This window comes from Danio rerio, chromosome 5, assembly GCF_052040795.2.
Source record: "Danio rerio strain M-AB ecotype USA chromosome 5, GRCz13ab, whole genome shotgun sequence".
NCBI classification, from domain to species: Eukaryota; Metazoa; Chordata; class Actinopteri; order Cypriniformes; family Danionidae; genus Danio; species Danio rerio.
The window spans coordinates 17,958,803-17,985,499 of NC_141025.1; the positions used below are offsets into that span (position 1 = coordinate 17,958,803).

Below are 26,697 nucleotides of genomic sequence, written 5' to 3' on the forward strand. Positions count from 1 at the left end.
CGGACAGCAAGCCGACTGAGATGGCTATTATACAGGTCTATTTTAACCTCTGTATGTGGCTGGATGGCTCTGCGCATGGTCTGTTAGGATTGAATGTGTGCCCGGAGGTATGTTTGCTCTGTTTCATAGCTCCGGAGTCTTATAGGAGTTTGAGAGTCAACCCTACAGTGGATAATTTTCCTGCAATGTCTTAGGATCTACAGTGCAGCTATAAAAATAGTCTCAAATAAGTGAAGCAGTTTAAGAGTTTAGGCATTTATTTGAGTAAAAACTAATTTAAAAGATTTTATTGTCTTGTTTATTCTAGCTGAATTCTTTGTAGCCATTTAAGTTTCACACTAATTATTGTTTTAAAGCAGCTTTACAAAAGGTGTACATCATTGCATAACAGTCAAATTCAGAAAATTAAGGTTATTAGTTACCATAACTTTAACTAATTAAAGCAACACAGGCTCATTGTGGATACGTACCCCTGTCTACATTTATAGAGAGCATTTTATTTATGCAGAATTAGATAGCGAAATATGTAGCCAGAGGTACGTTTGGCTGCCTTTCATTTTTTAAATGAACACTACAGTGCGTTATGACTGTTCCTTTAAGCACTATCGCTGACCGCTTACCTCATTACGGATGGCTTTACCAGTCTGCCCAGAACCTCGCCATGTACATTGATAGAGTTTGGATGTGAAGCTGAGTTGACCGCCACAACGGGGTTTGAGTCCAGTGAAGAACGGTTTCAGAAAACATGTAAAACAAAAGCAAAACAATGTAATAAATAAACAACAGGCTGAAAACAAGGTGAAATCACGTGGCCGCGATGGCTTTTTTTTTCTAGATTGCTTTTGAAAACACTATCGGCTGGGTTAAGTGACGGTGCTGAGTTAAAGTTGTTGAAGTGTATATCACCCCCTCTGGTGGATTTATGCGAGATGAGGACGCACAATGGAAATTTCAGATCATCAAAAAGAATACAAAGTGACCTCTGGTGGAATTACAAAAACCAAACTCCAAGCAGACATACCTCCGGTTATATATTTCGCTGTCCCCAAAAATGTACACCTGTGTACATATTTGCAATGAGCCTGGGTTTATTTTAAAGTCTTCAAAGTCCTTTGGAAATTTTTCTAAAATGGGGATTTAGCGCTCAAGAAACATTTATTATCATCTTGCACACAATGTAATGAATTGGTTTTCTTTTATGAACAAAATTAGCCTTTATTGTCATGTTTGACCAATTTAATGCATCTGTGATATATGTTTTTATAATTAATAGTAATAACTTCTTACATTTATGTAGTGCTTTTCTGGACACTCAAAGCGCTTTACACATTCGAGGGAATCTCCTCATCCACCTGAATGATGCGATGGCAGCTATATTGCTGCCTGACCGCACACCACACACCGGCTGACTGGTGGAGAGGAGACATTAGCCCCTTTCACACATACAGACCTTTCCGGAAAATTGCCGAAGGCAAAGGTTGTATGTGTGAACAGGTCCTTTTTGAAAATACCAGTAAATTTGTTCTGGCTATTTTCCGGAAAGAGAAGTTGTAACATTACCGGCAATTTGCCGGAAAGCTGCGCTGTGTAAATGCAGAAGCAAGATTGCCGTAATAAGCGCGTGCACGTCTAGAACGTGCTGACGTGAGACGTCTGCTTTAGCCAATCACAACAGTCAGACGCATTTACGTCCACGCGGTTTGTGAGAATAAAAGCCTTTGAATATTTTTCCAGACACATTTAGCTGCTAGAAGTTAGTCAGATCACGTTTATATGTTCTTCTTAATGCCAACTGTGTAAATAATCATCGATGAGATGCTTATGATAAGCCGTTGTTTGTTTACCTTCAAGCTTTGCGTGTGCCTGTGAAACAGACTGTGAGCGCCTGCACACGCACATATTATGAACATCTCGACATGCGAAAGTGATCCTGCGAAAGTTGTTCACAATATTGATCATCCACAGAGTTTGTAATTTAGTCAAATGTTTACAAATACAAGCGCAGCCGTTTAAAGCTCATTTATGGTGAATGATGTCAGAATTTACCGGTATTTTGCAATGGATGTGTGAATGCTCTTTTCCGGAAAATTTCCGTAACGTCCTCGTCTGTGTGAACAGCGCTTTTTTGAAAATACCGGTAAAGTCTTTCTGGAAATTTTCCAGATATTTACCGGTATCACTGTGTGAAAGGGGCTAATGTGATGAAGCCAATTATGATATAGGGATGGTTAGGAGCACATGATGGACAGTGCCCAGTGGCCTTACACTTTTTCAAGTAACATGCTGGGATTTTTAACAACCGCAGAGAGTCGGGATCTCGATTTAACATCTCACTGACAGTGTACCTTCACTATACTTGGGCGTTAGGACCCACACAGACTGCAGGTTAGGTGCCCTCTGCTGGTCTCACTAACACCACTTCCAGCTGCAACCTGGCTTTCACATGTGGTCTCCCATCCAGGTACTGACCGGGCACAGGCCTGCTTAGCTTCAGTGGGCAAACGTGTGAGAGTTTCAGGGAGCTAGCTACCAGTAAATGAACTAATCTTAAAGGATTAATTCACCCAAATATTTCGATTTTTGTCCTTTTTTTTTTTACTCATAACGGAAAACCGATAACCATTGACTAACATGGTATTTGTGTTTACAAATATAAAAGTCAACGGTTACTGGTTTCCACCATTCTTCAATATATCTTCTTTTGCTTACACATAAGTTAATTAATTAAAAATAAATATATATACACTGTAAAATAACACTGTAAATACACTGTAAATTAGCAGTTTTCTGAATTTTGTGACTCCTGTTTTTATTTCATTTTTTTTCCTCGGTTTTGAATTGCATTATGGGATTTTGATCTTTCTTCCAACAATTTTTAACCTTGTAAAGTTTGAAAAAGTGACTTTTGTTAACATTTTTAATGGTTTAAAGCAATGTATTGTCTGGGTTGGTGTTTTATATTACACCTCAAAAACCTTGTAATAAACTTCCAGTACATTTTCTGTTATTTTGCAGATTTATTTCTCTATATATTACTTCTTATGCATTATATTATTTCAAAGTTGACAGAGTAGAGATCAAGGTCCCATAATGCAATTCCCAAATCGTAAAGAAACTAAAAACACTTGTGAATCATAAAATACGTAAACTGGTAACTAACAGATATTTTTTACAGTGTACGTATAAAGAAGTTAGGAAATATTTCCCATCTTTAATTAGTTTGAATTAACTTAAATTAACTAAAAACCTATGATCATTTTGGGTGTATTAGCTACTGTCAACCAACCCACAAAACAACTTCAGAGTAAAGTTTCAATCTGCCACAATGAGAAATGCAGAGGTGTTGCTTTAATGTATCCCATATGCTGGCTGTCCTGAAAGCACACAGTAAAATCACACTGGTGCAGGGTCTCGACAGCGAGCCTGTGAGTAATGCCACCAGTTTGACTTTTTCTGCAGCAAGCCTGTGCCAAGCTAATGAATAACGCCAAACCTCTTCCTCTGGATCTGAAAGATGTGTTCTCTACAACATTACAGCCAGCAGCAAACAGAGCTGTTCTTCTGAAAAACAGAAATGGCTGTGTATGTGTGCATGTGTGTGTTAACAGATACTGTATGCATACTGTAAAGCTTTGAAAGTGAGGAGATGCTGCCGCCCTCAGCTTCGGGCCTGTTGTTTCTGTTTTTTGCTCTGCATTTGCTCTGCATTAAGAGCAAAAACAGAATGAACAGGACTACCACACAGCTCTGGATCTATAACAGTGCTAGACCATTTTTATTTTTATTTATTTATTTATTTATTTTGAGCAACCAGTGTTGAAAATTATTTCCTTAGCTTAGTCCGATTTATAATGTTAAGTTTGTTTTTAAAACAAATCTCATTTGAGTGGTTTGGGTGCTTGGCAATGGTTGTTTTTGGATCATTAATGAAAATCAGCTTAAAAATTAGGCAAGCACAAAATTTCCGCCACCAAACATTATTGGCAGAAATGGCATTTTCAGTTTTTGGCTGTTAGGGGAAAAAAGGCAGAAAAAAGTAATGCCTGATTCGTTCACTGTCAATAAAATGTAGTTATGTAATTAGCGTGTGTGTGTGTGTGTGTGTGTGTGTGTGTGTGTGTGTGTGTGTGTGTGTGTGTGTGTCAAAACAAAATATATTGTCGGAATTCAGTAACAAAGGTATTTTCATTTTGTTTTTCTTATTTTTTAACCACAAGCGGACTTAAAACAAATGGACACAACAAAGGTAAAAGAAAGGGAAGAAAAAACAAATCATTAAATTATTTAAATAAATAAAAATAAACCTTATTGGTGTAGGGGAAGGGATTCTTGCAGGAGTACATTGTGTGTTTTTGTCACAATCACACAGATCGCATAGAACTACAAATCCGTCATTATATGGACTACAAGATCCAGTCATGCACTGCACACACACACTTGGCCTAGATCCCCCATGATTGCAAACAGACACAGCTGAAGCTGTTCAGGACTAATTACACAGACTATTTATAAACCTCTCAAACACACACACATGGCTGAGTCTTCATGTGAAGTGGACACTGACAACTAGAAGGTGCGAATCCAAACGCAGGTTTATTAAGAATAGTCAGATCAATGGTCAACACAGGGGCAACCAGATGTATGCAGGCAAATTTAGTCATAGTCAAATATCAGGCGAGAGGTCAGAAGGCAGGCAGCAGACAATGTGAATTAACAAGACAAGAAAAGACGTCGTAATGTTCACAAAACTTTACAAGACTCAGCAATGTGCGTGTTTAAAAGGTTTATAAGTAGTCTGTGTATAATGGTGGATTTGTAGTTCTATGCGATCTGTGTGTTTACAGTGATCTGCCAGCATTAGATCGCTGGTGATTGTGACAGTTTTTATAATTTATCATAAACATTTGAGTTCAATTTAAAAAGTCCTACAAAATGACATTATTAATCAAATAATTATTAAACTATTTTGTTCATTCATTAATTTTGATATACTTGTTATACCGGTCAAAAACCTTATTGGTGCCAAGACGTGGACACTATGATTTTGAAGTACAGTACCACACCAGTGAAATAATGGACAGCCACACAGACAGTTAAAGTCAGAATTATTAGCCTATTAGTTTTTTTTTTTTTTTTAATAATTTCCCAAATTAGGTTTAACAGAGCAAGGAAATTTTCACAGTATGTCTGATAATATTTTTTTTCTTCTGGAGAAAGTCTTATTTGTTTTATTTCGGCTAGAATTAAAAAAAGTTTTACATTTTTTTTTTTTTATGAACCACTTTAAGGTCAAAATTATTAGCCCCTTTAGGCAATTTTTTTCCCAGCTGTCTTTAGAACAAACATTGTTATACAATAACTTGCTTTACAACCGTAACCTGCCTAGTAAACCTCATTAACCTAGTTAAGCCTTTAAATGCCACTAAGCTGTTTAGAAGTGTCTTGAAAAATATCTAGTCAAATATTATTTACTGTCATCATGGCAAAGATTAAATAAATTAGTTAATAGAAATGAGTTATTAAAAGTATCATGTTTAGAAATGTGTTGAAAAAATCTTCTCTTCCTTAAACAGAAATTGGGGAAAAAATAAACATGGGGCTGTACACCTCAAAATTTAAATGAACCTTGTTGTACAGTTTCTTAAATGCTTCATGTGGTATTTCATCCACAGGTCATGGACGTCTTTGAAGCCACTTCATGGTTCCAAAAAAAAAAAAAATCTAGAAGTAAAACATTGTGGATTGTTTTCAAAAGGTAAGTGAAAAAAAAAATAATTCATCGGTTCATTTGTTTGGCTTTGATTTTGTTCATTTGCTTTTATTTAAGACCAGTTCACTTCCTCCTCATCCACCAGATCATTGATGTTTTCTTTTTTTTTTTTTTTTTTTTTTTTTGTTCAACGTTCGCCATCAACTCTGTAACTGGCAGCTTTATTGTCCACAGTAGCAGATGTGACTGGCCTCGGGGATAAAGCACTTGTCTCACCACACATGGGCACGTAAGTCTGAATTAAAACCAATGCCAAATACAGTAACAGAGACACAGAGGACATTCTGTAGAGGACACTAACTTTACTTTGGGGTGGACATTTCAATTTGCAGGCAAAAATTGATGGTTTCTATTAGATTGTTTACTTAAAGGGTGTGTTCACACTTAAGTACATTATAGTTTTGAAAAATCTGTCAGAACATTATTACATGTAAAAGAAAATGTATTCAACCTTAATCATATTTACAAGCTTCCTCTGAAACCTCCATACATCATATTGTAAAATTTGGATCTTGTTCGATTTTGTATTATTTTTTGGATCCATATTTAGTGTTTTGAGAGGTATTTTGACAGTTTGGAGCCACCATGTAAGCAAAAGCCAAAACCTAGAATGGTGTCACATGCAGCACAGATCTTTGACTTCATATTATGTTACGATAAACAAAGTAATATTATAAACAAGAACATAAGGACAGAATATAATAAGGTATAATATAAGAATGTGGCAGATGGTTGAGAATCACTGCTGTAGGCTACTGTATTCTAGTTTCAATGCCGTGGACCTTTTCTATGCTGCCGTTTGGTGAGATTGTGTGTGTGTGTGTTGGGGGGGGGGAATTGTAATCTGATTACAATTACTAATTAATGTAAAAAGTAATCAGATTTTAAAACCTATAAAATATACCTAAAAATACAAAATAAACTGCAGCTCTTTCATTAAATAAGTATTTACTGAAAAACATTACAGTGGGTTGACCGCAGCAACTTGATATGCTTTAAAGACTTAAAGAGCTCATCCAAAACTCTTTCATCATTCTAAAATTCTCTTATCATTCACTTGTTCCAAAACTGTGCCTGTTTTTTTTTTTTTTTTACACAAAGAAGACATGAAGAAAACTGGATGCCTGTAACTATGGAGATCCATAGTATACAAAAGCACTGCAGTGTTTGGGTGTTTTGTGTTTGTCTGGGGTAATTAGTCTTCCGAGATGTGTGTATACATACAAAGTATGAAGCAGAACGGTCAGTTCTTCTCTTGTGACTCACGTTTTTCAACTGTCATGCCTGGAAAATGCGAGCACGCAATATGCACTCTGAATATGTGTGCGCAAGCCGTATGCCTCCATTGGAAATAACAAACTTGTTCGAACAAAAGACGCAATATGTAATCGGCCCCTTAAATAGCTACACTTCTTTTCCCATTCAGAAGGTACCTTCACTCCCGATCCTGCACAAATATATCAATTTAGCCTATAGGCTGTGTTGGGTTGCCATGATTTTGGGCGCCGGTGTCCTCCCCGGTGACAAGCATTGTCATCGACTGCATGAAAAAGTTACTGGTCAGTTTAAAAGACTGGACATAGACTGCATTTAACAGCAAAATTTTTGTTTTTACGCTCAGTGAAATCAAAGTAACGTCTGTATTTCCAGTTGACGAAGCAACAGCTCTCGTCAACAACTACTTTAGGCAAGGCAAGGCAAGGCAAGTTTATTTATATAGCACATTTCATACACAGTGGCAATTCAAAGTGCTTTGCATAAACAGGAATAAAAAAGACAAGTTTAGGAACATAAAATGCAGACAATAAAAATTATTAAAAACAGATAAAAACAAATTAAAATGAGTTAAAATAGGTTATAAAAGAATGAAAAAGAAAACGAAAAACATAATAGTGCGATCTGTCGGACGCAGCACAGTGCTCATACAGTAAAGGCACAGCTAAACAGATGTGTTTTCAGTCTTGGTTTGAATTTGCCTAATGTTGGTGCACATCTGATCATTTCTGGAAGCTGATTCCAGCAGCGGGGGGCATAGTGGCTGAAGGCAGATTCACCCTGCTTTGACTGAACTCTTGGAACTTCTAGTTTATTTGATCCTAAAGATCTGAGTGATCTGTTTGTATTCAGTGAGCATATCTGTAATGTATTGAGGTCCTTGGCCATTTAGTGATTTATAGACCAGTAATAATACTTTAAAATCTATTCTGAATGTAACTGGCAGCCAGTGTAGAGACCTGAGGACAGGTGTGATGTGCTCTGATTTCCTGCTTCTGGTCAGAATTCTGGCTGCAGCATTCTGGATGAGCTGCAACTGTCTGACTGTCTTTTTGGGAAGGCCAGTGAGGAGTCCATTACAGTAATCCACCCTGCTGCTGATAAAAGCATGAACAAGTTTCTCTAAGTCTTCACTGGAAACAAAGCATCTGATTCTTGCAATATTTTTGAGATGATAGTATGCTGATTTACTGACTGCTTTGACATGACTGTTGAAACTCAGATCTGACTCCAGAGTCACACCAAGATTCTTGACCTTATTTTTTGTCGTTTGACCTTTAGAGCCAAGGTACGCATTCACCTTGAGAACCTCATCTCTGTTCCCAAACGCAATGACTTCAGTTTTCTCTTTGTTTAACTGAAGAAAATTTTGGCACTTTAGATCGTGTTCTCCAGCAGTTTAAAAGCACATGCTTAATGACGCTGCAGTAAAAGATTTCTTCTATAAACTATATTTCTAACGTACAGTAAGTAACGCAATTACATTGACTTTAGTAACTGTAATCACATGCTACAAATTAAAAATGTAATATGTTAAATTACTTTGTTCCCCAGAAATGTAATTAAAATATAGTCAGGGCCAGAGTGGGACTCCATTTCAGCCCTGGAGTTTCAATCCTTAGACCGGCCCACCTCAGTTCACGACTGACTATATTAAAATAATGTCATTTCTAATTCAGTTTCTAATGACACTATCACGTCTTTTTCATGGACACAGCTGCTTTAGAACTTTAAATGTTCAACAACCCTAACAGTTTTATATGTCTTAACAATAAAAAAGAAAAAAGATATAATAATAATTACTTAGAAGAGTTTCAAATACTGGTCATCAGTGTCGCAATGCAACTTGCTGACCACTGGACCACAATGACGCAGTTATGCTAATGCGATTGGAATAAACCATAAATATTGCACTGTGACCGGCAAGACTCTTTTAACCACAGAATTACTTTCTATTGATTGCTTAATATTTTTCTCCCCTTTTTAGATTTCTGATCAAGTTATGTCAGATTTATTAATGTAGTGAATCATCTGATTTTCATTGAGCAGGTGTAATATTCATTAATATTAATTAGTAGAATTCTTATTTTCACTAAGGTGCCGCTGTCGGGGGTCGAATGATGATAGTTACATAATCATTAACCTACAAGCTGCATTTTGCTCATGGGGCTGTGTGAAAATAGAATAAAAAGAGCAGATCTGCGGCAAAATAATGAATAAAAAGTGTGAGGCTATGGTCAAATAAACAAATAAATGAAAAAAAGTGTTACTTCTTAGAGTGGAAGCAACTAGGGACACCGGCCCTCGCGGCCAAAAAACAGACCGGCCCACAGGGAATTCTCCCGGTCCTCCCGATTAGTCAATCCTGGCTTGAATACAGTAACACTTACTGTAAAACATTACAACCAACTCTGGTTATGTGGCTGCAGTATCACAAGCAAAGTATCAAAATGTCACTGATTTCATGAAATCGATTTTGGGATAATCTAGCACAGCTCTTTGATAAGGGTGTGAACTTTTTCTTCTTCATGCAATGGATTGGATGGACACAATACCCCACTTTCTTTTTGAAGAAGAAGAAAAGTATAAATAGTTTTGCACTTTTTTGTTTGCATTTGCAGAATAGTTGATATTTTTTTTCGGATTTGACTACTAAAAGTATGCATATGCAATGAAATGAAATTTTTCATTTGTGTTTATTGTTATTTTTATTAATATTATTCTTGAGATGAGATAAATACACAGTTTATTAGTATTTTTCCTCACTCTTTACCTTCTCATGCATCTTTGAACGATGCTTCATCTATCTTAAAATGAGTTTTTACAAAGTGAGGAGATCATTTGGGTAGCTTTATCTTCTATATCAGAACCTCCTGCCAAACGCAATTTATAAACGATTGACATTCCCTCCAAACTATCCAAGGTTGGCTTATCGCTGGCAAGGACAGCAACAAGAGTGAGCCAGATCTTTCCACCCTTCTCAGACGAGGAATGTATTAAGATGCAGCAGGCATTCTGGTCGACTGACTGAAGACTGATGTGCATATTACAAGACGACAGAGATATTTTAGTTTTACAGGATGCAGAATTTGTCAAAGATGTACTTTTATTCAACTGGAGATTTCTGTAAAAACAACAACAACAAATGATTCTCCCTAAGGGGCTGATCACACAGAATTTGCTTTTTGCGTTGAGGCGCCTTTTTTGAATAATTTACTAATGGCCATGAGCATATTGCATGCTGCATATATGTGCCCTGTGTGCCTCACATTCTAACCGCCTGCTGTACCCTGCATTTTTGCCATTGCATGCTGTGTGCTCGCAGTTGAAAAAAAAATTACGTCGAAAAGTGCATTAAGTCAGTTTTATTCTCCAATCAAATGAAAGTAGAGGCGGCGTTTCAGAAGATTACAGCAGTATTTGTGTTGTCATGATAACTACGAAGATAGAGGAGACTTGTGGTTGCTGTTATGAGTTATCCGATGCTGTATGACTCACAAATCTTGAATATCACAATATTATTAATATTAAACTATACCAATATTAACAGCAACACTCTCGCACAATACCCAGCTGATTTAGTCGTTGCCCAGCAACATAAAAAGCGCATTGTGCTTTTTTTTTTTTTTGTCAACAAAAAAGGTAGTGTGGTGTGCCTCACATTTCTTAGAATAGAAAAGCGCATTAGAGGTGATCGTCCCCTAAGGCTGCTTCCGAAATCGCTTACTACTCAGTAGGAACTGCATTTGAATTTAAAAATACTAATAAACCGTTAGAAAGCTACTATCGATACAGTTTGAATGTGAGTACTACGTACGCCATTTCGTCATCATCATGTGACCTACCTGTGTCAGTTGCATCAAGGAGCATAGAATCACCAAGAGATGACACTCTAGAGCACTTTGGGAAACAGCCACTAGATGGCGCAGTGTCAATTTTGGAAAGAAAACTCCAATAGAACAACAACATATTGTAAGTCTGTAAAATAAACTATTGAAAGTGCTGATGATTGTGATAGTTAGTTATTTAGTTAGTTAGTTATTGTCGTCTTTCAGGTTGTTTCTCAGCTTTAATGCTCTTTTTTTTTTTTTTAAGATTTATCTTTGGCCTTTTTGCCTTTCTTGAGAGGATAGAACAGTATATCAGATAGGAAATGAAGTGGGAGAGAGGGGGGGGGGGGATATCCTCGAGCCAGGATTCGAACTTGGGACGCCCTGAAGTGCTACTGCACCATATGTCAGCGCTCTAACCACTAGGCTATTGCGCTGACAACACTTTTTAAATAAATAAATAACAAAGCAGCTGATTGCCATCGCGGCAGCAATAAGATTAAATGGACAGGCGATCGCTTTCACTCCAAAATGGCGGAATGCGGGGCTGTTCCCGGGTGCTGCTGTTGCAATGGAACGTTTTATTGAGTGTCGCCTCTTGGTCATTCTAAGCTCTTTGGTTGCAATGCTTCACTCCTAGTCATGATTTCTCTCGCGGTGCATCATGGGATAGCATAGCATCCATCTGATGTGCACTTCAGAATCTCGCTGGAAGTAGTAGGTCATCCGGGTACTTCTCACATTTTGTTTTTAGAATTCTATGAATTCGGACATTCTGGGCTTGCATACTTTTTTAGCGCACTATGTAGTGCAATTTCAGATGCAATTTAAGGCTTTTATTTTTATTTTTTAGTTTTGTTTTGTTTTTTGTTTGCATATTGATTTTTGTTCAACAGGTTTCCAAATGGTAAATTATTTATCTGTCTGTCTGTCTGTCTGTCTGGTATACATTTTTAGTGTAAACAAATTCATTCACACAAGGGCTCAGTAATATTGCAAACTTAACTGCTGCCCAGGCGATGCAGTGGCGCAGTAGGTAGTGCTGTCGCCTCACAGCAAGATGGTCGCTGGGTTGCTGGTTCGAACCTCAGCACAGTTGGTGTTTCTGTGTGGAGTTTGCATGTTCTCCCAGCATTCGCGTGGGTTTCCACCGGGTAATCCAGTTTTCCCCACAGTCCAAAGACATGCGGTACAGGTGAATTGGGTAGGCTAAATTGTCCGTAGTGTATGAGTGTATGTGTGTGTGGATGTTTCCCAGAGATGGGTTGTGACTGGAAGGGCATACACTGCGTAAAAACATACTGGATAAGTTGGCGGTTCATTCTGCTGTGGCGACCCCAGATTAATAAAGGTACTAAGCTGACAAGAAAATTAATGAATGAATAACTGCTGCCCATTTTGCCCATCTGCTATATAGACTTAATGTATATCTACCATAAAAGCCACCTAAACAGTATAAACTAATAATACTGGCAGCGACTACATCTAATAGCTGAACTTGCCCTTTCTGTGGAAACTTTACAGCCTAATTTAAAAGGAAATGTGTATGGTAAAATGAGCTGATGGTGCTGCTAGTCGGTGACATTTGTTCTGTCTCACAGCTCAAGATCCTGAAATATGTGTCTTGGAAAGAGTCTGGACTTCATCCAAGTATGAGAGGAAATTTGGCTCAGTGATACATACTCTACCGACTTCACGACTTCATCCAGAGAAACAGAACAGTTCCTCTCTTCTGTTTTATTTCTCTACAGCTGAAGTGTATGGAATCAGATTAGTCTCAAAAGAAATTCACGCAAAAGACACGATGTACACATGCGTAGCCAAATTCACGTGCATAAAATCAAATTCACGTGCGTAAAATATTTATATTCACAAAAAATTTTCACGTGCTCAAAATAAAAATACATTTTTATAAAATACGTTTCACAAATGCAAATTATTACTGAGTCTAATCTGTCTCCATAGAAGTGGGTTTATTCTAGAGATCATATGCGTTCAATGGGCCTGTTCTTCAATGTCACACCTTGCAGTTCTGATTCCTTAAAGAGGTAAGACATTTTTTTCAGATTTCATATAAATATGTATATTGTACAAACTATAAGTGGCTGTACAAAATCTTAATTAGTTTAGGTATATTTTTGGCAATAGCACTGTATAGGCAATAGCATTGTATTTATTTAATGCCAAGTATCATAAGAATATTAAGTACAGTTCACACACACACACATACATACAAACAAAAAAACAATAAGTGAAGCTGGCCCCGAGGTAAGCTTATGTATGATCCACCAATTAGACAATTCCTAACTTAGTTTAAATAACCAAAGCATCTTACCTTAGTCATCTTCGTCTTAAAGATCCCCCCCTTACACCCCCTCTCATTCTCTTTCTCTACCTGCAGCTCTACCTGAGCTCAACCCCCCTCTTGCCCTGCAAACGGGAGGGAGCCCTGAGCTTGAGGATTTTATGAGCTCAGGGGACTTTCCCAGGACAGCATGCCAAACTAGCTTTATTATCAATGAGCAGCTAAGTGTGAACTCTTGAAATAAACTTTAGCTGCATCAAAAACTCAACCTTTGTAATATGGTTTTCTATGGGATTATTAAAATCTATCTATCTATCTATCTATCTATCTATCTATCTATCTATCTATCTATCTATCTATCATCTGTATATTTTCTTATAATACAGTATGTCTATATGACTAACTGTCTATAGAATTTTGTAAATACCTTATCTAATAACTTTAATAAGGGAGCCTATTGAAAACACGAGAGGAGAGAAAAATTACAACACGGTTGAAAAATACTATTAGAAATGTTACAAAAGAACGAAATAAGATTTAATAAAACATAAAATTGTCTTTTAGTTGTTGTTTTTTTTTACTTAATATTTTCCTAATAATTTTCTACTATATTTGTTCTATTTAAGCACATCAAGTTAAGTCCTCAATTATTATCTAATATTATCCACAAAATGTATTTATTAATTAATTTATTTATTTATTTATTTTATTTTTTATTTTTTTTTATTTATGTATTTATTTATTTATTTAATCAGTCCCACTTTATTTTAAGGTGCACTTCTGGCTGTTAAAAAAAATATTAATAAAACATCTCCTTTTTTGACTTTTGCATAAAAAATTATTAATAATTTGCTGCTAATTAATAGTTATTAAAGTAGTAGTTGGGTTTAGATATTAGGATTTGGTATGTAAAATAAATTCATGCAGAATTTGTGCTTTATAAATACTAACAAATATCCAATATATTAATAATAGGCCATTAAAGAGCCACCAGTTCATAGTGATAATGGGTGCTTTAACTAGTGTTAACATTTAATCTGTGATCTCCTATAGAATTCAGCTTGTTTACTGTAATGATGTGTAAAATGTACTCCTCACAGTGAAGAATGACTATAGGCCGCTCTCATCTGTTCAGCCCCATTGTTTAAACCAATAACAGCACAGTGTGCAAATCTCATCAGCCGGTTTCCTGTTTCTGGCTCGTAGCTCCTGTTTTGTTTTGACAGAGACACAATACATCAGAGAGGATGGAGAAATATTTATCATCCTGCTTTGTTTTATTGTGCCGCATTGTGTTCCGTTTAGTCACATTGCCTCTGACATAGGTTTCTCATTTTGTAATCCCTGACACATGAACAGAGCTATTTAGCTAAAGGGCTGATTAGCTGTTATGGTTATAAAGTGGCATAGACAATATAATCTGTCATGTTGTATTATGGTTTCAACTTGTAATTTCCAATTTGTGTAAAGAATGTGTCACCTAAATAACTTTGTTTCTGCATGAGGATTCAACTTGGATGCTAACATCATAGCCTGTAGCATCTATGAGATTGCAAAGCTTACAGATAAGGAAAAAATAACTTAATTGGCAAAGCTGGTTCCATGAAGAACATCAAAATAATCGTTCCTTTTTTTTGAAAGATTCAGGTTTATAAAAGCTATTCACACTAAGAAAAAAAGAGTTGTTTAAAGAATTGCTCATCAAAGGTTCTTTAGGGCTACAAAATTGGAACTTTTTTATGATTTGATCAGTTTTTTTGGATGTTCTGATAATTGATTCTTAAGACATAATATTAGAATTGTGCCTTTGTATCTTATAATTGAGTATTTCTGTTGCATCTCCTCTGTCTTTTTATGGGCAAAGGGGGAACGAAAAGGAAAACATTAAGCCAGCTGTATAAATTGCTGCCATTTACAATAGATGTGGAACAACAAGACACGAAAGTGCTATTTAAGTGAACTTGTTTATAATAAACAAGCTTTCTATTTTTAAATGTTTATGGAAAAATAAAGTTCCACACAAAAGTAGTTAAAATTAAGACAACAATTTCACAAAAAAACAAAAACTATTACCAAGCTTAACAGATATAAGGAGGACTACTGAAGGGACTGTGCCAAACAAAAGAAAAATAAAATAAAACAAAAATCAACTAACTAACCCAGGGGTGTCCACATTCTGCCCTGGAGGGCCAGTGTCCTGGGGAGTTTAGATCCAACCCTAATCAAACACCCGAACAAGCTAATCAAGCTCTTACTAGGTATGCTTAAAACTTTCAGGCAGGTGTGTTGAAGCTAGTTAGAGGTAAAGTCAGCAAGACACCGACCCTCCAGGACCGACTTTGGACACCCCTAAAATAACCCATTAATCTCTTCCCCTAGAACAAATAATAATAATATTAATAATAAAACAAAAAGTACTCTCTCTTTCCAAAGCAAAACTTACAAGTGTGGCACAAATTCGTAACCTAGTGTGTATAACTAAAGAAATGTGACAGAGATTACCTATTCCCTCTCCTCAGTCTAAAATATTACACAGATACAATGTTCACACACCAGTTCACAAGAGTTTGAAACAAAAACGTTTCAGTATTTACATGGCAAACAAAGCACACCAACAGAAGTTAATCAAACAATGAGGGATCGAAGCAAAAGGGGAAGAAACACACAAAAACAAAATGCCAAACAGCTCAAGTTCACTCGAAATCCGACTATCCTGAACTAATGCAGAGTTTTCCTTATATAGTGTCCCACCATCCTGCAGCGCAACCATTGGGGCTCTTCTCAATTGCGTCACAGCATGTCAGTCCGTGTCCCGATTCCCGAATGATTGACATCCAACACAGCCGACCCGCGTATCCTATTGACCTTATTCTAAAATGCGGAAGTGCGCCTGTTTTCGCGATTGTCTTAGAACTTCCGTTTAAGTCGCCTATGGAAGAAATGACAAGGAATAATAAACGGCAAAAAACGGTCAAACTACTTGCTCTACAAACAAATGTTTGCATGACTATACAGATCAAGTAGAATAATATAACAAGAAAATATCAGTTTGCAACATCAAACAGCGAAACGAGCAGTTTTTAATGTCTAAAAGTGAATGGAAGTGAATGAGACCGGAAGTCTCGTGCCAAAAAGATTCAAATGGCAGCGCCCGCTCGTCTGCGGAGAATAAGGTAAATAAAGTAAAACGAAACCAGCAAAAGCAGAACAACAGTCCCTAGGCTGTATAACATCATAGACAAAACAGTATTGTTTTAAATAATAATCTGTGTTAAAGGTAAAGTATGTAAGTTTGATACCTAGTGGTTGAACTATGTATTGCATCTCTGGTTCAAAACACACACTAGAGCAGGTTGCCTGATTGATGACACAAACAAAGGCTGATTTAAATCGTGTTCTAAACAAAATTAATAACACACGAAAGAAGGAATATTTCCATATTAAAAGTTTTTGTCTTAACCAACACCTGAAATTTATATATTAAAAATGGCTATTTCTTGCTGTTGGACAACAGAGAATTGACAATGTTCTCTTTAGGTACACCTCATGTGCTTTATTCAGTGTTAAATGACATTCAAACTCTCATTATTATCATTTTATATACCGTTTATTGCCATACTAGCAGCAGCAGACAGTTTACTTCAGATCTTGAAAATAAAAATAAAAACATTTGAAATTGAACCAGCCAACACATATCAGTGATTCAGTATGCACATTTATTAATGTTAAAGAGGTTTAATATATAACAAATACAGGTAGATTATAGACCTTACCATTTTGTTGGAGTGCAGTGAGTGCAATATTCTGTGCTTCTGAATGGCTGCATTTAAATTTCTGTTGTGTTTCATGTGGTGCAAACAGCCAAATTGCTTATCCCTGCAAGTCTCGTCACGTGGCATGTTATTATGACACGGGGTTACGATTTAACCTGCTCACCCACATCACTTTACATTTGTAATATTTTTGTTATTTGCTAATGAATAACCACCTAAGGTGGAACTCTGAATCTGTGTCTCACTTCGAAGACTGCTACTTTCCACCGGAGGTTGCATTTCGATCACAAATGCATGCTTTAAGAGCCTTCCTGACTAAATGAAGCACACCAAACAAAAATCTAATTGGCTAAACTGCCATTGAAGTGTTATATGATCAAAATAGAGACCGATGTTTCAGCACGTATTGCACATTTTCAAAGCAAAATAACTGACTTCAGCCTTGTTTTTTAGATAAAGAAGAGTGTTCACTTAACATGTTTTTAAATATGTGCAAACTTATTATGGTACTTTTTATGCTTTAGAAGAGTCAAAAACTTACATACAGCACCATAGTTGTAAGCCTACATATGAGTATTATAAAAAAGCCAGAATTTCAAATTTCAAATTTAGAAGAAATAAAATTTGCAATTTGGAAACTCGAAAAATTGTGAGATATAACTCAATACCCAGAAAAATACAATCAAATTCAATCAAAGTCAGAATTGTAGGATATAAACAAAGAATTGTAAGTCATAAACTCAGATTCTCAAGGAGAAAAGTTGAAATTGTGAGATAAATTCAGGCTTTTTTAAAATAAATAAATAAATAAATATATATATATATATATATATATATATATATATATATATATATATATATATATATATATATATATATATATATATATATAAACTTATTAACAAATAAATAAGACAGTTCATTATTAAATTAATTTTTAAAAAGTTGCAAATACAATTGGAGGAAGAAAAATTTGTGATATTTAAATTAGTATCACCTTTCCCAATATTATAGTTAAACTGTATTTTATAGAACAAGTAAAACACCCTTAGTGAGGTTGAGACCTCTTTCTAATAGAATGAATGGATGGATTTATGGATGGATGGATGGATGGATGGATGGATGGATGGATGGATGGATGAATGAATGAATGAATGAAGTCATTAATTAATGAATAAATGAATGATTCAATCATTCAATCAACCGATCCAGGATGTGTTTTAAACTAAAATGCACCTCTACATCATTAATGCTGAAGACATCTTCATTTTAATAAATGCAACTGTTGATGCTTTATGATTGTGATTAAATGCAGTGATATTTAGTGTGTGTGTTTGTGTGTGCACTTTGCCTTCAATGTTGTTTATTTGCTTTGCACTCCTTAGCACACCCGGTAATCCATCTTGTTAAAGAGTTCACCTGTGTTTCCAATAATCAGTCAAAATGACAGTTAACAGAGACAAGAAGTGTGTCATCATTCACTCACCCCTATGTGACTTTTATTGCTCCATACAACAAAAATACACGTTTAGCAGAATGTTCCCGCTGCTCATTTTATACATGAACAAAAACTCCATCTGACGAAGCTCCATAAAACAATCATTTCATTTAAAAAGAAGCACAGATGACTTGTGGGCTATATATTTCCCAAGTATTGTGCTGGCAACAAACGATTAAATCTTCAGTGTGAGACGTTTCTCATTGATCCATAAGAGCAGACACACACTGGAGATATTATTTCTCTGTATTCTGCCCCCTCAGGCTCCTTGTGTGATGAGTATATTCTTTCTGCGAGCGTGTTTGTTTGTTTGCGCACTTGTAAGTCTTTGACAAGATTGTCAGCCTCTCTAATTCCCTGTGGATTCCTCGTCCTGACCTGTTTCACTTTAGAAGATTGGCCCATCAAAGCAGGACTGAGCCTGGGCCGATAGTTATTAGGCTCAGCAGCTACAAGCTTTCTCTGCATTTATATTGCATGGGTGGCATTTTGCTTTCCCTTTCATCTCTTTCTCTGTCCCTCGCTCTGTTCTGTTTCTGGCGTCTCTCATCTGCTGTAGTCACTGCGAGCGACTGATTGCATTGGAGTTTGTGGAGTGTGGCAGGGAGATAAAGGACTCTCGCTCTCTTGCATTCATTTCTAATTGCTGGATGTGTTTAGATGCTTGACAAACCGCTTGTTGGTTTGTTTAAACTACACAAGAAAAAATGTCTATGGGATAATATGCACTCGTAAATAAAAAAAATAAAAAATGAAATGAACCCTTTTCACGTTTCTGGGTTTCTCAGTAGCTGAAGTCAGGGCCGGCCCTGTACATTTGGGGGCCCTAAGCAGAATAATTTTGGGGCCCTACCTTGCTCTAAATAGTGGAGAATTGCCATTGCAAACCGGTCTACAATGACTTTATTGCTTATTAAATACAATCAATGAAACGGAAATGTAAAGCCTGCTTTCTTCTACTTAATACCTGTCTGAATGACTTGGACATTTTAAAACAGCACTGTTTTTGTCAACTAGCAGCTTCAAAAATTAATAATTAAACTATCTTTAATGAAGGGACCATTAATTCCTACTTTGCGTCCTTCTGGGCTGTTTAAAACATATCCTATTAATTAAACAAACAGATTGAAGAATCTATAAACAGTTCTAGATTTTTATATATATATATATATATATATATATATATATATATATATATATATATATATATATATATATAACTGCTATATAACTATATAACTGCTCGTAAATATAAACCCTGCAATGAACCAATAGTGAACAATAATTTGCCAAAAGTGAAAATGCATTACTTGAAAAGAAAAAACATTAATGAAAAGATAAATAGTAAAATCAAGTACACTCTCAGAAAAAAAAATGGTACAATGTTGTACCAAAGAAGGTACAAACCCTTGTCACTGGGGCAGTACCTTTTCATGGGACAGAATTGTACCTTAAAGAGCCCATATTATACATGAAATAGGGTCATATCTTGGTTGTAAGGGTCTCCAACAACAGTCTAATATGTATGCAAGGTCAAAAAACACTTTCATGGTCTTATAATCTGCATTTATTTTTACCTAATTATCCCAGCGACTCCTGTATGAATCGTCCAGTGATTCATTTGTTCCCAAACCCCTCCTTAGCGCGAAGCTAATCTGCGCTGATTGGACCAATGACAGCCTGTTGCGATTGGTCGACTGCCTTCAGTCAGAGAGTGAAATGCACAACAGCTAATCAGCAATATAAAAGTAATCAGTTCATACACGCTCGATAGTGTAGGCGTGGATTTAAGCTGCCAGTGGGTCAATGTAAATACAGTCGATGGACTTGAAAATTCAGACGACTAACTATTTTATTGAGCAAAAACTCCAAAAACTGTCGAGGAGATCTCATAGCTTGTCTCACTCTGCTCTTTTCACAGACAGAAACACACACACACACATTGCCCTCGTCCGCGCACACACACACCTCCGGGCGACAACGCGCGCACGCACACACACACTACCCTCGTCCACGGAGCTCCGTAAACAAAGCAGCACGCGTCGCGTTTTTAACGTGACTTTGCACGTGATAAGAGAATATAGCCAGTTAACCTGATACAGTACACGCGGTTACAAGTAACAAAACACAACTAAATACATTTGCAAGCTAGAGTCAACAAGGCAACAACTTTAATCGCACGTACTTACACTTGAGAAATGGAGGAAAAAACCCATCCTGACGTCCATCAGTAAGTTACTCTTTACTGATCCTTCCTTTAACAAACGCCGATGAAGTATTCTTTGTAGCATGTAGTTTGCAGAAGTTTCCAGTAGTTTCCAACTGCTTGGTTATAATGCTGAGGTTTCATCTTTGGGTAGAGACTTGATGATATCCATCTGCAGTGTGACTTCAATCAACCGGCATGTTTGTGTGCGTGTGTTTGTGGGTGTGTGTGTTTCTGGGTGTGTGTGTTTCTGGGTTTCTGCGTCAGAGGGCGGGGCCTCAGGTTTGAAATCTCCCGGGTTTGCGCGTGCACGTGAATAACTTGGTTTCGTTTGTACGTCATGGCGAAACAACTAATGACTCGGTATCAAGGCAACTCGTTTGAAGCACTATGAGTCGACTCTTTTATAGAAGAATCAACCGTTTTAAACACAATACTCTTACAGATTTAAGTCTTAGCTGGATACTCCACTTCACTTAGAGCTGTGTTACACACTACATGGAGGGGAATTTTCAAAAACTCATAATATGGGCTCTTTAAGACAAAGAACCCAAATTGTACCATTGCAGTTTGTACCTTTAAGTACATGATTTGTACCATGGAAAACCAAAATATACCTTTGGTTTTTTAAATCTGCAGATACAATTTTGTACCTTCATCAAAGGAATAAATCTGAGCCATAAAGGTACCCCTACAGTGACAAGACACTTTTGTACCTTAACAGTGTCAAAAAATTCATACCAAACATTTATTCAAAACGCCTTAAATGTTTGGTTTACAATACCCATAGTTTTATGTTATACTTGTTTTTTTGTATTATTGTATTATTGAGCTTAATAATTATTTTTTTAATTTTTAATTTTAGTTTCTTTATATACTTTTAAATGATGATTCATGTTATAATGTGGAAATCATTCATAAATAACTTTGCCTTTCCAGTCATAATTGATTTGTAATAAAGAAGTTCAACACGTTTGTAGGGCGAAGCAGTGGCGCAGTATAGTGCTGTTGCCTCACAGCAAAAAGGTCCCTGGGTCGCTGGTTCGATCCTGTGGAGTTTGTATGTTCTCCCTGCGTTTGCGTGGGTTTCCTCTGGGTGCTACGGTTTGCCCTGCAGTCCAAAGACATGCGGTACAGGTGAATTGGGTAGCCTAAATTGTCCGTAGTGTATGAGTGTGTGTGAATAAGTGTTTATGGATGTTTCCCAGAGATGGGTTGCGGCTGGAAGGGCATCCGTTTTGTAAAAACGTGCTGGATAAGTTGGTGGCTTATTCCACTGTGGCGACCCCGGATTAATAAAGGGACTAAGCCGACAGGAAAAGGAGTGAATGAATGAAAGAGCACGTTTGTACCTTTTATATGTGAACAATTGTATACCTTCATATCAATTGTACCATAAAAAGTACAGAACAGTATCATAAGAGGTCTTTTCTGTACCTTATAAGGTACAACTTTTGCAAAGCTACAAAACTGTTCTTCTAGGAACATTATTTGTACCACAGTGTACCTTTTTTCTGAGAGTGTAGAATAAAGTAAATTTGAAAAAATATATATATTAAAAACTTTACTATTCCCTTCAGTCTCTTTCCCTGTTCAGTACATTTAAGATGCAGGGTGCAGAGCTTATATTAAACTATGATTATTTAAACTAGGGCATAACTTTTATAAACATATCTAAGAAAAAAATATATTACCAGTGTGCAAAATATATCAGTGAAAGACACTTATTGCATTTCAGTTAAATGCGTTTTAGACAAAGTTTAAAAAACTGTGTCTGTAAAACCAGGAAAACATTAAATGTATCAGTTGACAAAGTTTATAATTTTGTTATTGCCTTTTTTTGATAAATGTGCTACTAGATTTTGTCTTTAATATCATCATTAGCATTTAAAAGCGATGCTAAAAATGCGCTTCTTGTTATCATTTTTCCCCTCAGTTTTTTTTATGCCTGAAGAATAGCGTTAGATTTTTTTTCATTTTCAGGGTGCAATATCCAAAGTAAATCACATACATTCAGTATAATGAGAAAAACGTAGCTCCTGGGATTATATATGCAGGATTTATTAAAAAGGTCAGATAAGCAACAGTCAACACTTTAGCAAACAGATGTATACAGGCAATCCAGAATCATAGTCAAAGTAACAGGCAGATGGTCAAAAGGCATGCAGCATACAGGAATAAACAAACAAAACAAGGTAAGAGTCAAAGTTTAGTTTAGTTTAGGTCACAACTCATGCTATTAACCACTGACTTATACCTTCCTATTAATAAGATATTAACTGTTCATTAGTAACTTCTAACTTACTAACTATTAATAAACATCTAATTAGTAGTTTATTAAGCTAGTAGTGTTAGCTGTTGGTTTGTATTCACCATGAATTGTGACCTAAACTAAAGTGTCACCAAACCTTTTTTTAACTGTTCTCTGATACCTACATAGCAAGTTTGTGACTTTGATAAGTTCAAAACATTGCCATAAACATTTTTAGATGCTCATTTATTACCAAAGACATTACCCCTGAAACGAAAAGCTCACTTTTGACCATATTTGGAAGGGTCAGGAATGTTAATGAGCTCTACTCCTTTGGTAATGAGCTGATGATCTGAAGCTAGTGTGTTAAAGGGGTAGTTAACCCAAAAATATCCAATAGTGTACTTCCACTCAAGTGGAAACATTTATGAATAACCTTCTGTTGAACAAAAAGCAAGGTATTCTGATGAGTGTCATAAAAAAGCACCTATAGTAGGAACAACATAGTAGGAAATTAATGGCTGTTTTTTAACATTATTGTGTATATCTTCCCTTGTGTTCAACAGAAAAAAAATGGATGGAGATTAAGTGATGACAGAATTTTCAGTTTTGGGTGAACTATTCCTTTAATAAAGAAAGGCATATGAAATGTGAGTATTAGAACTATAACTATAATTCTGTAAACTGAGGCAAAATAGCAACTATTAAAAAAAAAAAAAAACATCCCAGTGATTAAAAACTGCCAAAATTATATTGTTGATAGACCAAACTAATTTTTGGACCTTTTAGTGTCTTATTCCAAACTTTAGATTTCCTATTTAATAATTTAATGAACTAAAATCCTGTGCTGAGTTAATTTTTAAAACATTTATTTGGAGTTATGATAGCAGTACATGGATGTTGTGAATATTATTTTTACAGACTGACATTTGATGGATTACTGTCTATACAACTGAGTGCATTTATAGTTTATGTAGCATATATATGTTTATTTTGCTATTCTTTGCCCCCGGAAGTAACTTTAATCATTATTTAGAAACATTTACAGTAGGAATGTCCTCACTCATATTAAATTACATAACTCACACAATAGAAGTCATATGATATGCCTCTTATTGCATAGCTAAGTAAAAGTGTGCCGAAAGTACAGGTAGCAGGCGGTAGCTTTGTTAAAAAAATAAAAGCATGTTAGAACTAGTTAAGCTATCAAACACTCATTTGTGTGTATATGCATGAGGGTGTTCACACTCTCTCCATTGTAAATACTGAGGTTAATTCCCATGGTAAATGGCAGCTGCAAACCATCTGTACAGTCGTTAATCACGGCCAGGAACTTGCCAAAGCATGGCCACTTTTCTTATTTAAATAGCACTACAGAGCAAGAACACATACACACACACACATAGTAGGCTGTCTCACATAGACAATTTACCATTTCTGGCAGTCTCTGTCAGGCGCTGAGCCAACACTACTGGTGTTACAGCAACACACATTACTCAATGGATTTTTGCTATTCAATTAACTGCTCGTAAATAATTCATGCCATTCATTTTCTGCCGCATTCTTCACAGTTCATTAGAAAGGATAGCTAACCCACCTACGAAGCATGTTTTGGGTAAAATAAACATTTTGTTCATATTATTTTTTTAGTTTCTAAATATGTTTTTTATGTTCCACAAGGCATGTAATTGATCAAAAATACAACAAATTGTATCTGAAATATTACTGGAAATTAAATATTTTTGCATATACTGTAAAAAATAGACATTTTCAGTTGTTTTTTTGTGATGCAAAGTCTTCAGAGTCACATCATCCTTCAGAAATAAATTTATTTAGATGACTTGGTGATACAAATCAGATTAAACATTATTATTATTAGTAGTAGTAGTAGTAGTAGTAGTAGTATCATCATCATCATCATTAGTTAAACAATTCTGCTAAATTATTAACTACTTCATTTCAAGATTTTTTGGATGAATAGAAATCTGAAAAACAACCATGACTGAGTGGTTTGCTGTAAAATTTTATTTTTTGCTAAATATACAATGCATAATGAAAACTGATGTTTGGTAATGTATTGTAGATGACTGGTTTTAGGTTATTTTAGGTCATCTCAACTTGTTTAGCACACACAGGATGTTGAGTGTTTATGCATCCAATAAATACAAAGAAAGGCATACAATCTTTTTAACACAAGGTGTATTAAATTTATTACAACAATGTCAAATGTAACAAATCGTATGCAAAATAAGCACCTGAATGCTTGCAATGGAAAACATGGCGATGTGTAAATGTGAAAGATATTGAAACATTGACTTAAAGTTCCTAATAAAGAAAGAAAGAAAGAAAGAAAGAAAGAAAGAGAGAAAGAAAGAAAGAAAAGAAGAAGGTAAATACAAAAAAATGAATGAATGAATATGATCCCTGTATTACATAAACATATTAAATGAAATAAAACCATGTGGAAAGCATATGAGTGTCTACTTCAATGTTAAAAAAAATGTTTTTTTAAAAATAAATCGTTAACATATGGATGAAAACATGTTCCATCATCATTCAGCATAAAACTGTATATGAAGTATAAATAAAACAATCTGTTTTAGTTATAAAACACAAAATCATAAACTATTTAAAAATTATTGCTGGAAAAAAAAATGTCAAAGAAGGATATTGGCAAGGTATAAAGGTTTAAAATGACAATTTAATAGTATTTACAGGCTGCACATTTAATCCATTAAACAGGTTCTAATAATATGTCATCAAATGGTTCTTGTCCTGCATGTTTAGTTTAGTTTATAAACTATTGTTACATTTTACTGTGTGTCTTCTGTAAATCAAAGTAAAAGCGTATTAAACAGGACACAGTCAATCTATAGAAGAATCAAATAAACTTGTATTGTTTGTATTGGTGGTTGAAAACCTCTTTGACCCTTCTATATAATTCAATAAAATGCACCATAATGTAGTTATGCAGCCTTGAAAGACTGTTCTCGTGATCAAAATTATAATGACAAAGTAATTCCTGCAGTGTAAGATCAGATGAAAGATTCAATTTATCTGAAAGATTGCTTGTCTGTTTTTGGCCCACATGCTGTATTATAGTTAATCAAAACAACAACAACAAACTCATTCATAACACAGAATGCTTGTTTCTCCATTTCTTCAAACAGATCCTTTGCCCATAATTCCTGGAATGTTTAGAGACCAAAGTTCATTTTAATCGCTGTGACATTACATAACCTTAAACAAACAGGGAAAAAAAGTCTCAGAGGCTTCCAGACAATATTGAAACAGGCAATGTATGACATAGATTTATTAATATTATAAATAATATTAATATTATTGCATTAATGTGTCACTTGAGGGTTTTCTATAATGATAATGAAGGTTTTTATTTGTTCTATTGTTCCAAATGTATTTGAATTTATTTATTTTGTTAAACGCAAAAGAAAATATATAGAAAAATTCTTTTTTATTAGCGTAGCCCTAAAAAAAAATACCTTAAAAAAATTTACCTTAAAAAAAAAAAAAAAAAAAAAAAAAAAAATATATATATATATATATATATATATATATATATATATATATATATATATATATATATATATATATATATTTATTTATTTATTTATTTTATTTTTTTTTTCAACGAGCACTTTCAACAAATCACAATGGGTACTTTTTTAAAGCAACTTTCCCCAATACCATCATGGTATTGTATTATGGAATGTATTACATGAGACCGTCCTTAACATGAAAGTGTTGTTTATTTTATCTCTTTTGTTTATT

General features: G+C 35.3%; 1 protein-coding gene across 5 annotated transcripts in view; it reads left to right on the top strand.

Moving 5' to 3' along the window:
- Nucleotides 1-26,697, top strand: part of LOC147843910 (uncharacterized) — a 60,029-nt gene that overhangs the window by 28,319 nt on the left and 5,013 nt on the right. Inside the window, exons 2-4 of one of the 5 annotated variants that reach the window (XM_087253376.1) lie at nt 5,673-5,755; nt 5,930-5,999; nt 12,477-12,923. The gene's annotated coding sequence lies outside the window, so the exon portion shown is untranslated. Of the gene's footprint in view, nt 1-5,672; nt 5,756-5,827; nt 9,285-12,476; nt 12,924-26,697 lie in introns of those variants that run through there. The other 4 variants (XM_087253375.1, XM_087253374.1, XM_087253377.1 and 1 more) reach the window with 4 other exon arrangements.